Genomic DNA, 12,616 nt, shown 5'->3' with positions numbered 1-12,616 from the left:
TTTTATTTTAGTAGATTAAGAGAATGGAAATTAATTCAACTATTGTGTGCACAGATATGGCCTTTGGGAAGTAGATTAGATTCTGGGGTATTGGTGATTAAATCCTGGTGGCTCACTCTTTCTTCCTTCCTTCTTTCCTTCCTTTCTTTCTTTTTTTGGTTTTTCTTTTCTCTTTTTTCTGTTTGACAGGGTTTCTTTGTAGACCATGCTGGCCTCGAACTCACAGTGATCCACCTGTCTCTGCCTCCTGAGTGCTGGGATTAAAGGTATGTGCCGCTGCCACCACCACCTGGCAAATCCTGTTGGCTTTATAAGGGAAGTAAGCAAGACCATGTGCTAGTTTAAATGACAATGGCCTCCATAGGCTTGTATTTGAATACTCAGTCATCAGTTGGAGGAACTGTTTGGGAAGGATTAGGAGGTGTGGCCCCCATCATCCCCATTTAGTGCTTTCTCTGCTTTCTGCTTGGGTAAGGACATGAGCTCTCAGTTACCGCTCTGGGGCCATACCTGCCAGCCTACTGCCATTCTGTCTGCCACGATGGTCTGTTTCTTTTATAAGCTCAAGCTTGGTGAGCTTTGGGATGGCAGACTTTGAGGGCAAGGAGGTGCACAGCAGCCGGGAGCTCACACAGACCCCACTCCCCAGATGCCCTAGCTGCAACATCACCCTGACTCTGGGCAACAACAGCAGGATGCCTGAGACAAGTTTCAACAAGGGTCTGTAGTATTTATGGTGCTTCAGAAACTAGAAACCTTGAACCAGACCAATGACTTGTTGCAATGAATATTTGCATGCAAAACTGTCTGGGCAAAAAGAAAAAACAAAAAACAACTATGTGATGCACTGCAGTTTCCAGCGCCACTATGACAAATGAGTATTTGGTATTTGATGGAGAGGCGGGAAAGATAGAGGAATAGAGTGGTGGAGAGAGGCAGAACCGGAGAAGCACTGCAGTGATTGGTGTGAAAGAGCGCTGGGGTGGACCAGGGGAACATGCTGTTGTCGGGGGAGGGCCTACAGGATGATGTGCAGCAGCCTGGAGCTTGTGCTTTGATTCATCCCCTGGACATGCTGCCCAGCGGTACAGTTGCCCTAGTTCAGAGCAATGACAGGATGTCCAAGATGAAGAATGGCTCATTTTCTGTATTGGACCTCTTTGAAAGACCTCTGTGTCTATGATGCCCCTGGATGCCACTCTGGTATCCGTGGTCTGCTGCCATGGTGATGTCCAGGTTAGAACTGCTGCCAGGGGCCATATTTGGGTCCGTATTTTGACTACTGCGGGGGCCTGTGTTGATGTTCGTGCCCTGTATTAACGCTGAAGGCTATGAGGATGTCCGTGGTCTGTACTGTCACAGGAGACCACGCTGAGGCCTGTGGCACATACTGATGGCAGAAACTATGTGGATGTTCTTGGTCTGTGCTGTTGTCAGAAACCATGTGCAACTCTGTGCTCCATGCTCCTCTGACTGAAAGGGCAATGAAGCTACTTTTGCCATGGTGTTGGTGACTGCAGACTCACAGTTGAGGCTGAGGAACACAGCTGGCTTCTGTGACAATCCCCACCACTCCTCCATAGACTGAAAGAGATTGAAGGAAACTCTTTAAAGTTGTGGTAAGGATGCTGACGTGTGGCTCTCCACAGCCGATAGCTTCTGGCAGGGCTGCATGCCGGGGAGGACTCAGCTTCCTTTAAAGGATTGGACACTGGGAGTTTGACAATGCTCCAGTGAGTACAGGGGCAACCACAAATGGATTTTTTTTTGTTTTCTTTTTCGTCTTCTTCTTAATGAGGAAGGATGATCCCAAGGTGGAGGAGCAGACCTTGGAGGCCTAGGAAGAAAGGGCAATCGGGGTTCATGACTTGAAATTCCCAAATAATCAATTAAAAAAAAATGAAAAAAAAAAGTTGACTTGGTCATGGTATTTTTGTCACAGCCATCGCAAAGGAACTAAGATAGATCACATAGATATAAAGGTATGTACATGTTCTGTCCATGACAGGATGCTTACTTGGGGACCCTAAGTACAACTTGTATCACGATGCTAGGACCTGACACTTCCAATGCTCTAGGCTCAAATAAACTTCGTGTCTTTATGGCGTAGCCTACATGAGTTGTATTGTGGCAGTCAAAAGATGGGTACCACTACAGCTGCCTTCGTCCTCATCACTATCATCATAAACACAACCAGCAGCTGTCGTGTTATACACAGCATGCGGCCTGTCTTCTAGTTTTCATATCCAGCACACGCCCAGGCCTCTGGTAGAGCCATGGCTTCCTCCTCCTATACTAGGACACTCTGGGACTCAGAGGTCACAGGCCAGACAGTGCTGATGGACATGGTCAGATTCAGGAGGGTGAAGAAAAACAGACATGAGGAGTGAGACACTGCAGAGGAACGAAGAGCTGGCATATGGCAGAAAGTTCGTTTGGTCCGGTCACCATTGCTTACTGTAAAAATGCTGTAACTTCTTAAAGAAGCCACGCCCAGCTCCCTGTCACCCACCTCACCTCACTGTTAGAAGCACATGTACCCCATTTTCTCTCCTTTTGGGTCTTTGAATGTGCTGTTCTCTCTGCATTGATCTTCCTTCCTGCTCTGTCATCTATCACCCAACCCGTTACAGCCTTCCTGTTCCTCAGTCTTTTTCATTTGTTTGTTTTCGGTTTTGTTTTTTGAGACAAGATTTCTCTGTGTAGCTCAGGCTGTCTGGGGGACTCACTATGTAGACCAGTTTGCCCTTGAACTCCCAGACATCCACCTGCCTCCCGCAGAGGCCTCCAAACGTGCTGGAATTAAAGGCACGTGCCCGCTCCACCTCCCAGCTCTACGCTTCACTGCTTTTCTCTTACCTCCCCTTCCTCCATGAAGTCCACTAACTGGGTCCCTGGCCATTGTCTTACTGTTTTGTGGTCTTTGCCTGACTTTAAGATGGACCGAGGCTTCCTGGCTTCCTTGAGGACTTACCCATCTTTGCAGCCCTGGCTTAGCTGTGCTTGAGAATTGTGAACAACCTCTAAGTACTTGGATGAAAAAAAAAATGGCAATGTATGTGAACGAAGCTTTGGAAAAAAAAAATGCCCAGGGTGTGAGTCTCTTGGAGGAGAGCAGAAATGGGAGGTGATGGTATTAAAGCTATGGCGAGCCACACGTTTCTATATTTATTCTGCATTTCAACAAAATATTTGAAGTGTGTGGTGTTTGTTTTGTGTGTGAAGGAAACAGGGAGAGAAGATGCTGAGGACTATCTGGCTCAGAGAAAAGAGAAGGAAACGGTCCACTTTACTTTGGGGACAGCCAGTTCCTAAGGCTGATCCCACAGAAGTAGCAGCCAAGGGGTGTCTCTTAGGCTGGCTTGGAGAACACAGTGTCCTATCCTTCAGGTTGCCTGGGTTACGGGGGCCTTACACAGTTTCCCGCATCACGCTAACCTGAGACTTAATTAGATGCTGCCCTTTGAAATTCTGTGCAGAAGAACAGGCCTTTCTTTTTCTAAAAATAAAAGTAGTGTTTCTCTCTTTCTGAGCAGACAATTAATGATGTCTGTCTGACCACTTGGAAAAAAATACCAATATAGAAAAAAAAATTGGGAAAAAGGCACTAAATAGATATTATCTGTTAACCTACGCAATGCATCAGAGATTTCCCTGTGTGTTTGTGTGTGTTTATATTCTTAAATGTCTGCAACACTGGCATTGTGATGACAGCCTAACACAGACTCAGGCTCTGGCCCTTGTATAGCCTAAAACTCTACCACTGAGCTACATGCCAGCCAGAAGTTTATGCTTTTAAGTCCAGTGTTCAAGATCATCCCCTGGTGCTCTTAAACAACCTCTCTAGCCTTGTGTCCTGTGTCCTCCATCCGTACATGCCTTCTCTCAGTTCCCATTCCTTGACAGCAGCCTGCTGTCCATCTGTTAGCAGCTAAGGGGCTCATCTCAGCTCTCCTCACAGCAAAGAAGCTAGGCCAGAGATCAGCTGAAACAAAGCAAAGCTTACACTCTAAAGAGAGACATGGAGGCGTGTCTAAAGGTCTCGTAGCACATTGGGCTGGGCACGGTGGATTTTCAGGAAGTCTTAGGATTATTTATGAGTTGGGTGGTGTATTTACAGGGTAAGGCAGCCTCCCCATCACCTCTCAAGTAATGACAAACTGCATATGGCTATTAGGGAAATTCTTCCCATGATCCTTTGAAAAAGCCCACAAGAAAAGGGCTCAAAGCCACAATGTAAATGTTATTATAAGAAGGTCGGGGCTCTCTGAAGACACAGATAGATGTTCTGTTCTAGTGTGGCAGTTGGGAGACGCTCAGGGACCAGCCTCTGATTCAGAACCTGGTTCAGCTTCCTTACTTGCTTACCACCAAAATGGCATTCTGAGTGTCAGGAGACAGAGAGCTGTAGTCTCCTTAGTTACCTCCTACTTAACCCTTTGCTCTCCGTCGACTTTTCCCTCTCTTTGTGGAACCCTTGCTTCACCCAGTCTTAGCTACATTTATTGTGATGTCTCTCTTGAGTATGTTGGCTTCCTCCACTTGTCCTGTGTCTGTCCCAGTCCTTCCCTCTGACCAGTCATGTTCCTGTGGACAGTGGAGGAGCGACGGGATTTGCACGTATCTCTTAGCTCTCATCGAAGGAGTTTCTCTTCTCCAGTAGATGGCAGTTAATACAGAGACTCACAATCTGTCACCATGGAGAGGAAGAAACTCTGCAGTGTTCAGCCCTAAATAGACTATCTCCATCACATTCCTCCTCCTAAGGCTCATTGCAGAAGAGGAGGTGGAGTCAGAGAGGGTGGGCAACTACAGAGAAACAGTGTTCTCCCATCACTGCAGGGTAGTGGTCCTGACAGCATGCACAGGACCTGTGCAAGCTCAAGCCAGACAAAGTCCCGGCATGGAAAAGTAAGGTGGTCCAGAGTCCCCCTCCCTGCCTCAGCTGAGCAGCTAATAGCATCTGAGAGCTGCTGGAGGAGGGGACATCAGTGCTCTTAGAGGATGTAGCCCCTGGTAGGTCAACCAAGGCCCAGTGGGAGGCTAGATATCTCTAAGTATGTGGGTAGGACAAATTGAATTTGATTGGAGGAGGATAAGAAGGAGGAGGAGAAGGAGAAGAAGGAGGAGGAGAAGGAAAAGGAGGAGGAAGAGATGAAGAAGAACAAGAAGAATAAGAACAAGAAGAAAAGAACAAGAAGAGGAGGAGAAGGGGAGGAAGAGGAAGAGGAAGAGGAGGAAATCATAAAGGAAGGAAAGAGAGATAGATTTTGGAAGACTTAGGGGTAGTGAATATGATCAGAATATATTATATGAAATTCTCAAAGGGCTAATAAAAAATTTAAGAGACAGGAATAAGTAAAATGGAATGATTTACCAGGTTTGGGCAACAACAAAAACACAAACCATGCCAGGGAGGCAGCCCAGTAGTGTGGCCAAGAGCTTGGATTCTGGGGCCGAACAGTCTAGCCTACGAGTCACTTTATAACCTGTTAACTGTGTGGTCCTGGGTAAATCACTCACAGTAAGATGTTTGGTGTTGTTTTAGGTGAGGATTGTTAAGAACTCCCCAGAAAAATATGAGGAGTGTCTGTAGTACTCTACAAGACAAGTGTTGCTAGTTGTTATTATTACAGATATAACTGCTTTATAGCTGTCGAGTCAACACCTGCCAAAACAGTGCACAGGTGAGCGGCTACCTGCAGCGTGTGTAGGCGAAGCATCTTCACACATGGTCCGTTTTACTTCTTTCTCAGCCCTGTGAAATTCCTTGCCATTATTATGCTATTTTGTAGAGGCACACACAACATCACAGACAGCGTGTTGCTTACTTGGTTGAGGACACTTCCCATGGCCTCTGCTTTTCTCTACCCAAGACAGAGGGCAGTGAGCCTCAGCAGGAGGGAACCATCCATGTGTTTACTAATGGACAGATGGCAGCACTAGTAAAACTCTGGCACAGAGAAGATGTACAGTACAGACTTGCTGAATGGGCGATTGAATGACAAGCATTTGACCCAAGGAGAAATGCTTATGGAAGTTCCCAGAGCATGGGAGAAAGACTGTGGACACCTGAGAGAACTGAGTTATTGTTTTCTTCCCGCTCTGACCACCAGGTTCCCATGCTGGCATCCCTACACTTGACTGTTTTTCCTCAAACAAAACAGCCTTGGTCACAAGAGGCTCCCAGAACCCAAAGAGTGACAGTTCGCTAAGAAACACTCTTTCCTTGACTCTGCATATTGCTGCAGTCGCCTTAGCAAACAAATAAAATGATCATGCCTGTGGAAAGTGGTCCCCTTTAAAATTCTGATTAAGGTCAAGATTTGCAGAGGGCCTGCAATGGATGTGACTATAGCAAGCATCACTTTGGAAAGTTGTCACATTTCCTTCAGAAAGAAGCTGAACTGGCCCCTGTGCTTGTTTTCTCACTGACTATTCAAAATCCTTCAAGGCAGAAAGCAGAACCCAGGAAAAGGAATGTTGGTGGGAAGGCTTTGCAGCGCTTGCTTTGAAAGCCAGACCTCAGCCTTTCCCTTCTCGGGAGACTTTTGGCACCAAGGAAAGGGGCGAAGTAAAAGACTGCTGTGCTGGTGACCAGAGTGGAAGGATTGTTGGGACTGGGAAACTGTGTTTCAAGACCTGGCAAAGATTGCAAAGAGCCCCATTAATAACCAGCAAAGCAAGTTGTAGCATCTGCACTGTGCTAATTCCAACATGATCACTGTGACTTGAGGCCTTACCATGTTTCTGTTTTCTTGATAAAGCCAATGAAAAGCCATCCCAAGTGGTAAGAAATATGTATTGCTAAACTTCTTGGTATTTTGTAGTTTGTTTTACCTCCAAAGATTCAAAATGCATCATTTTTTCCAATGAATATTTATTCATCATTATATGATTCTCTCCTTGAGAAGTTTTGTCATGTGGCAGCTGCTAAAATGACCCAGATTTACCATGAAAATGACTTATTTATTAGGGGAGGATGTATGTTGAAAAGCTGATTCAGGTGTGTGAGCCTTCCCCATGCCAAAGGAGGGTGGATTATTTTGGCATCTCCCAACTTACCCTGCATGATTTCGCATATTTTAGAAACAGTGGCACGTCACCCCATCAGTCCTACCGAGATGGTGCTCTAAGGCTTAACAACTTGAGACTAAGCTCCTTAAGCTTGTTTGCATTTTGTGAAACACAAATTTACACACACACACACACACACACACACACACACACACACACACACACACACAAATGTAACCACAGGAACACTATTCTTTACCATTGCTGTTACCAATGTAATTTAGAAGCAGCATGAACAGGAAAGTGGAGGAGAGGAGGGGAGACTGGCACCCACTAACGGATAATAACCTAGCAGTAAACATGTGCTTTATGTGAGGGATGGAGATGATCCAGGGAGCCTTGAGATTCAGAGTGGAAGACTCAACGCAGCCTGGAATCATGGGAGGAAGGCTTTGCAAACAAAAAGTCATCATGGAGACTGGAGAGGTGAGAGTTAGGTAGCCACGTGAGAGATCAGAGTGAAAGGAGTGGATGGGGCACTGATGTGCATAAAGGCTTATGCTCTCAAAAGCTGAGTTGGTACACAGCATTTTCACATTAACAGATTTACTCAGCCAAAACTGACTGTTGTGATCAGAAATGTTGGGAATGGCGTTGGGAATGGTGTGCAGTGTTAGGGTAGTATTACATCCAAGGACGCGACAGTGAGTTTGGCCTGCCACTCATTCTTTCTCCAATGGAATTGCCTAATAAAGTTGTTGTGGGCTAATACAAACCATAGGCTAGAATGCAATTATCATTAGTGTTGTAGTTTGGATTCTGAATGCCCCACCCCACAGGCCTGTGCATTAAGAGCTTGATCCTCAGGGTGACACTTTTAGAATATTGCATAAATTTTTAAGCAGTGAGGCCAAGTGGGAGACCTTTAGGTTTCTGGGAGACTGGCCTTGAGTGTAACTGTGGGACTCCAACTTTCTCCCTATTCTCTTTTACTTCCTGGACACGATTAAGGGGAACAGCTTTATTCTGCAGCATACTCCACAATGCCTTGCCTTGCCACAGGCACAAAACAATAAGACCAACCTATCACGAATGATATCTCCCTAACTGTGAGCCAAACCAAACCAAACCATCCAACCAACCAACCAACAACAACAACAACAACAACAAAAACCCTTTTTCTCCCATGAGCTCATTGTGATGGAAAGCTAACAATAATTTTCCAGGCTTTAATGAAACCCCAATAAACCCTAGGAGCCGATACGGATGCAAACACATAAGAGTCTTTTAATTATTCAGCTTAAGCTGGGCCCACACTATCACCGACACAGTGGATCAGGTGTGAGCCCTGAGTGCAAGTAGGAAAGAACTTTTTATAGATTGTAGTGAGCGGGAAAGCAGGCAAGTGGGTTTCTAGCTTGGCAAGCATCCTGTTGATTATCTCTTAAGCTAACTGATATTCATCCAGTACAAGTCCAATATCAAACCACGAATAATTAACTTCTAAGGAATAACTCTTGAGAGATCTGGGGGAGCATCCAAACTTTTAGTACTTTCCTGTTTTCCAGCTGATTGGTTATTGCTTATTTCAGTGCCAATTGTATCTTCGATGGGTTTTTTCTAGATTTGGAGTTCAAGAGTATGTCGCTTAAATACAGAAAACAAAATGGAGTTACTTTAGTCTATCAATAGATAGACATCTTTAGCTTTGTACTAAGGACTGTTCCTAGTTGAATTGGCTAGACTAGGGATGATATTATAATATGATATCTTGCCTGGGTGTAAAAAAGATCTTGGCTCCTTAGAATTCTATTAGGTGCTCCTCCTCCTCCAACAGACTGAATTCACTTTATTTTTCTTGTATAAAAGCCTCTATGTGGTAGCCACAGCTGGAGCCTAGGTCCTCTGGACAGAAACTCTGGTGTGGGTTTTCACAAGATGATCAATGAATTCCTGATAAGGAAACTTGGTGAACACAGTCTCTTTCTAGAGGTTGGGTGTCAGGTAGCTATAGGTCTTGGAGATGGCATCAAAAGTGGCTTTGGCAAAGTTGCAGTACAGCCCCTGGCTGATATGTAGCAGTCATCAATACTGGCCATCATCAGTAGCTTCTTGGGCACAGGAGCTAAGACAATGCCAGTGCCTCTGGGGGCAGGGATGAGACACACCAAAACAGAGCCACAGCGGCCTGTTACCTTGCATGGAACAGTGTGTGGCTTGCCAATCTTGATCCCTCAGTAGCCTCTCCACACAGGGACGATGGAAAGCTTGGCCAAGGTGATGGCCCCTCGGATAGCAGTGGCTACCTCCTTGGAACACTTGACACCAAGACCAACGTGACCATTGTAGTCCCCAATAGCGACAAAAGCCTTGAACCTGGTCCGCTGGCCAGCCTGTGTCTGCTTCTGCACTGGCATGATCTTGAGAACCTCATCCTTTAGGGATGCGCCCAGGAAAAAAATCAATAATCTCGGATTCCTTAATGGGCAGGGAGAACAGGTAGGTCTCCTCCAAGGACTTGATCTTCATGTCCTTAACCAGGTGGGCTCAGCCTGGTGACGGGGATCCACTCCTTGTCTTTGCCTCCACAAGCCCCGAGGTGGTTTGGAGGAGAATGGTCCCCATAGGCTCCTATATTTGAATGCTTGGTCTGCAATTAGTAGAACTGTTTGGAAAGACTTAGGAGGAGTGGCCTTGTAGAAGGAGTTCCATTACTAAGGGTACCTTTGGAGTTTCAAAAGCATAAACTCTGAGCTACTGTTCCAACCCCATGCCTGTCTCCCTCCCGCCGTGCTCCCTACCATGATGGCAATGGACTCTAACAGCCTGGAACTGAGAGCCCCAAATTAAATGTTTTCTTTTATTAGCTGCCTTGGTCGTGATGTTTCGTTATGGTAACAAAAACGTAACTAAGACAGGCTGCATTGGGCAGAATCTACTTATTACTTGCTTTTGTATGCCTGGAGGCTATGAATGAGGTCAATTTTCTTTCATTAATTTTAAAATTTACATTTATTTATGTGTGTGTGCGCGCATGCACATGCACGCACGCGTGCAATATGCTTGTGGATGTCTAAGGATAATGTTCAGGAATCTAGTTTCTTTTTGTACCTTGTGGATTCTATAAATTAAACTAAGGTTTCCAGGCATGGTTGCAAGCCTGTCATCTGGTCATCTTGTCAACCTATGAGTGGGTTTTGTTTTGAAATGATTGAAAAAAAATTTATAAATAAGGACACCATTTTATGGTCTTTTAAAAAAAAAACCCCAGAGGCTGGAAAGATGGCTCAGAGGTTAAGGGCACTGATTACTCTTCCAGAGGTCCTGAGATCAATTCCCAGGAACCACATGGTGGATCACAACCATCTATAATGTGATCTGATACTCTCTTCTGGCCTGCAGGTGTACATGCAGGCAGAATACTGTGTACATAATAAACAAAAAAGTTTCTTAAAAAAAAAAACCAAAAAAAAAAAAAAATCTCAGCTGGGCATGGTGGTGCACACCTTTAATCCTAGCACTGGGAAGCAGAAGCAGGCAGATCTCTGTGGGTTCGAGGCCAACCTGGTCTACAAATCGAGACCAGGACAGTGAAGGCTGTCTTGGAAAAAAACCAAACCAAACCAAACCAAACAAACAAACAAAAAACCCAAAACAACAAAACAAAACCAAACCAAGATGCTGAAATTCGGGAGTCCATGAACTTAGTCTGATGCAGCCACACTCCTTCCTGTGTGTCATCTAATGCTTTCTGCAAACATGGCAGTGTTGACTAGATGTACAAAGTACGGGAAGCCGTCAAAGCTGAAAAGTTCCTGTCCACAAAGTGTTTGCTGACCTGCAGCCTAAGGAAGCAGAAGCTTAGTAGGCCCTGTCCTGTTTACTGAGAAAAGTAAGCGGGAATCCAACGGAGGCACAAGGGCTCTCTGCTGCCACTATGTCCCTCCCAACCAGCACATGGCCAGTTGTTATGCTTCCTGTCAACACCCTCAGCTTTGACTGCCATGGCCGAGACAAGCTGGAGCACAGTGTCTCTGGGCTTGGGGCATGCCCTTCCCCCATGCGGATCATCAGGAAATCCCCTTTAGTCGGTAAGATGAAGTTGTGATCAGCTGTATTTCTTCAGAAACAGATCCCGTGATAGTCCACAGGGGGAGAGAGGGGGAGTGGGAGCCGTGAATCACTCGGAGCAGGAAGCTGGTGCAGCCCCTGGAGCCTTCACCAAGGCACCTGAACCTATTCCTGCTGCTGTTCTGTAGGCAGTGGAGTCCACAGCGGGCAGCTACTGTTTCTGAAACAGGAAGAGGTTGAGAGAGAAGGCCAGGGGACCTGCCACCAGGGCATCTGCTTGTCCGTGGGGACATCTGACTCCAGAGCACAGGTGAGGAAACAGATTCTTCACAGGAAGTTTTCCTCAAACCAACTATTAACAAAGAAGGTGCATTCTAAAATACACTAGTCTTCATAATTTAAAGTATAGACAGTGCGTAAAGGGGTCTTCACAGAGCACAGAAGTTTGTGTTTTCTACTGCACAAACCCATGAAAATGATAGAGCCTGAGCAAATAGCAAAATGCAGTTGCTAATTGTTCACTTGAAATCACATTCAGACACAGGAAGTGATTTGTATGAAGTCAAGTGTTGTTTTTTGTTGTTGTTGTTGTTGTTTTCATTTTTCTCCTTTATTAATTTATTCTTGTTACATCTCAATGGTTATCCCATCCCTTGTATGTTTTTTTTTTTAAGAAAACTTGTCTCGAGCCATCAATTCTAGAATCACAAAAATTTGCATCCAGACCCACCAGATTTGTTCCAGTGTCATAAAGTACACTTAACGTGCCTAATAAGACTTGTATTAGCAGAAAATCCTCTTGGAATTAAAACTTATTAAACATATTTGCACTTTTGTTGTGTGTCACTTCCAATTACACAGGCTGATAATTATGGTGGTTTAGATGAGCGATGTCCCCCACAGGCTCAGGTGTTTGAACACTCATTCCACAGCCAGTGTCCCTGTTTGGGGAAGTCACACAGGCCAGTGTAAGAGGTGTCTGTACCTTCTGTCTTCCACTGTGTTCTCAGGGCCTCTGGAGGTGACTGAGGAAACATGAGGAAGAAGGGACTTTCTGGGTGTTGTTAACGTGAGGGGAAACTGCTCCTCAGAAGATCTCTCAACTGTGGGTGACTTTATAAATTTGCCTGGTGACAGGAAACACAAGCTATTTATCAATGGCCCATTGTTATTGTATAATATAAACAAATAGATTTGTTTAGACTACATCGGGTCATTTTTAATGTTATTTTTGTCTCTTGTTTTTAATTTATTTAAATAATTTATTCAGATTCCATCCTGATTGTTATCCCCTCACTTGTATCTTCCTATTCCCACCTCCCTCTCTCTTTCACCCTATTCTCCTCCCCTAGGCCTGTGACAGAAGGGGACCTCCTTCCCACCATATGATCATAGTCTATTAGGTCTCTTCCTGGTAGCCTGCTTCCCCTTCCTCTGAGTGGCACCATGTGTCCCCACCAAAGGGAAGTGGTCAAATCTGGGGCACTGGAGTTCATGTCAGAGTCAGTCCCCGCTCTTCACACAACTG

At 45.3% G+C, this 12,616-nt stretch overlaps 1 pseudogene across 1 annotated transcript; it reads right to left on the bottom strand.

Moving 5' to 3' along the window:
- Nucleotides 1-8,959: 8,959 nt before the first annotated feature.
- LOC311607238 (small ribosomal subunit protein uS5-like) lies at nucleotides 8,960-9,546 on the bottom strand (annotated as a pseudogene). Its single transcript has one exon. The product of its transcript is annotated as a small ribosomal subunit protein uS5-like (transcript).
- Nucleotides 9,547-12,616: the final 3,070 nt, after the last annotated feature.

Source organism: Acomys minous, assembly GCF_964271855.1.
Source record: "Acomys minous genome assembly, chromosome: 10".
Lineage (NCBI taxonomy): Eukaryota > Metazoa > Chordata > Mammalia > Rodentia > Muridae > Acomys > Acomys minous.
This window is presented reverse-complemented; position numbering and strand designations above follow the sequence as displayed.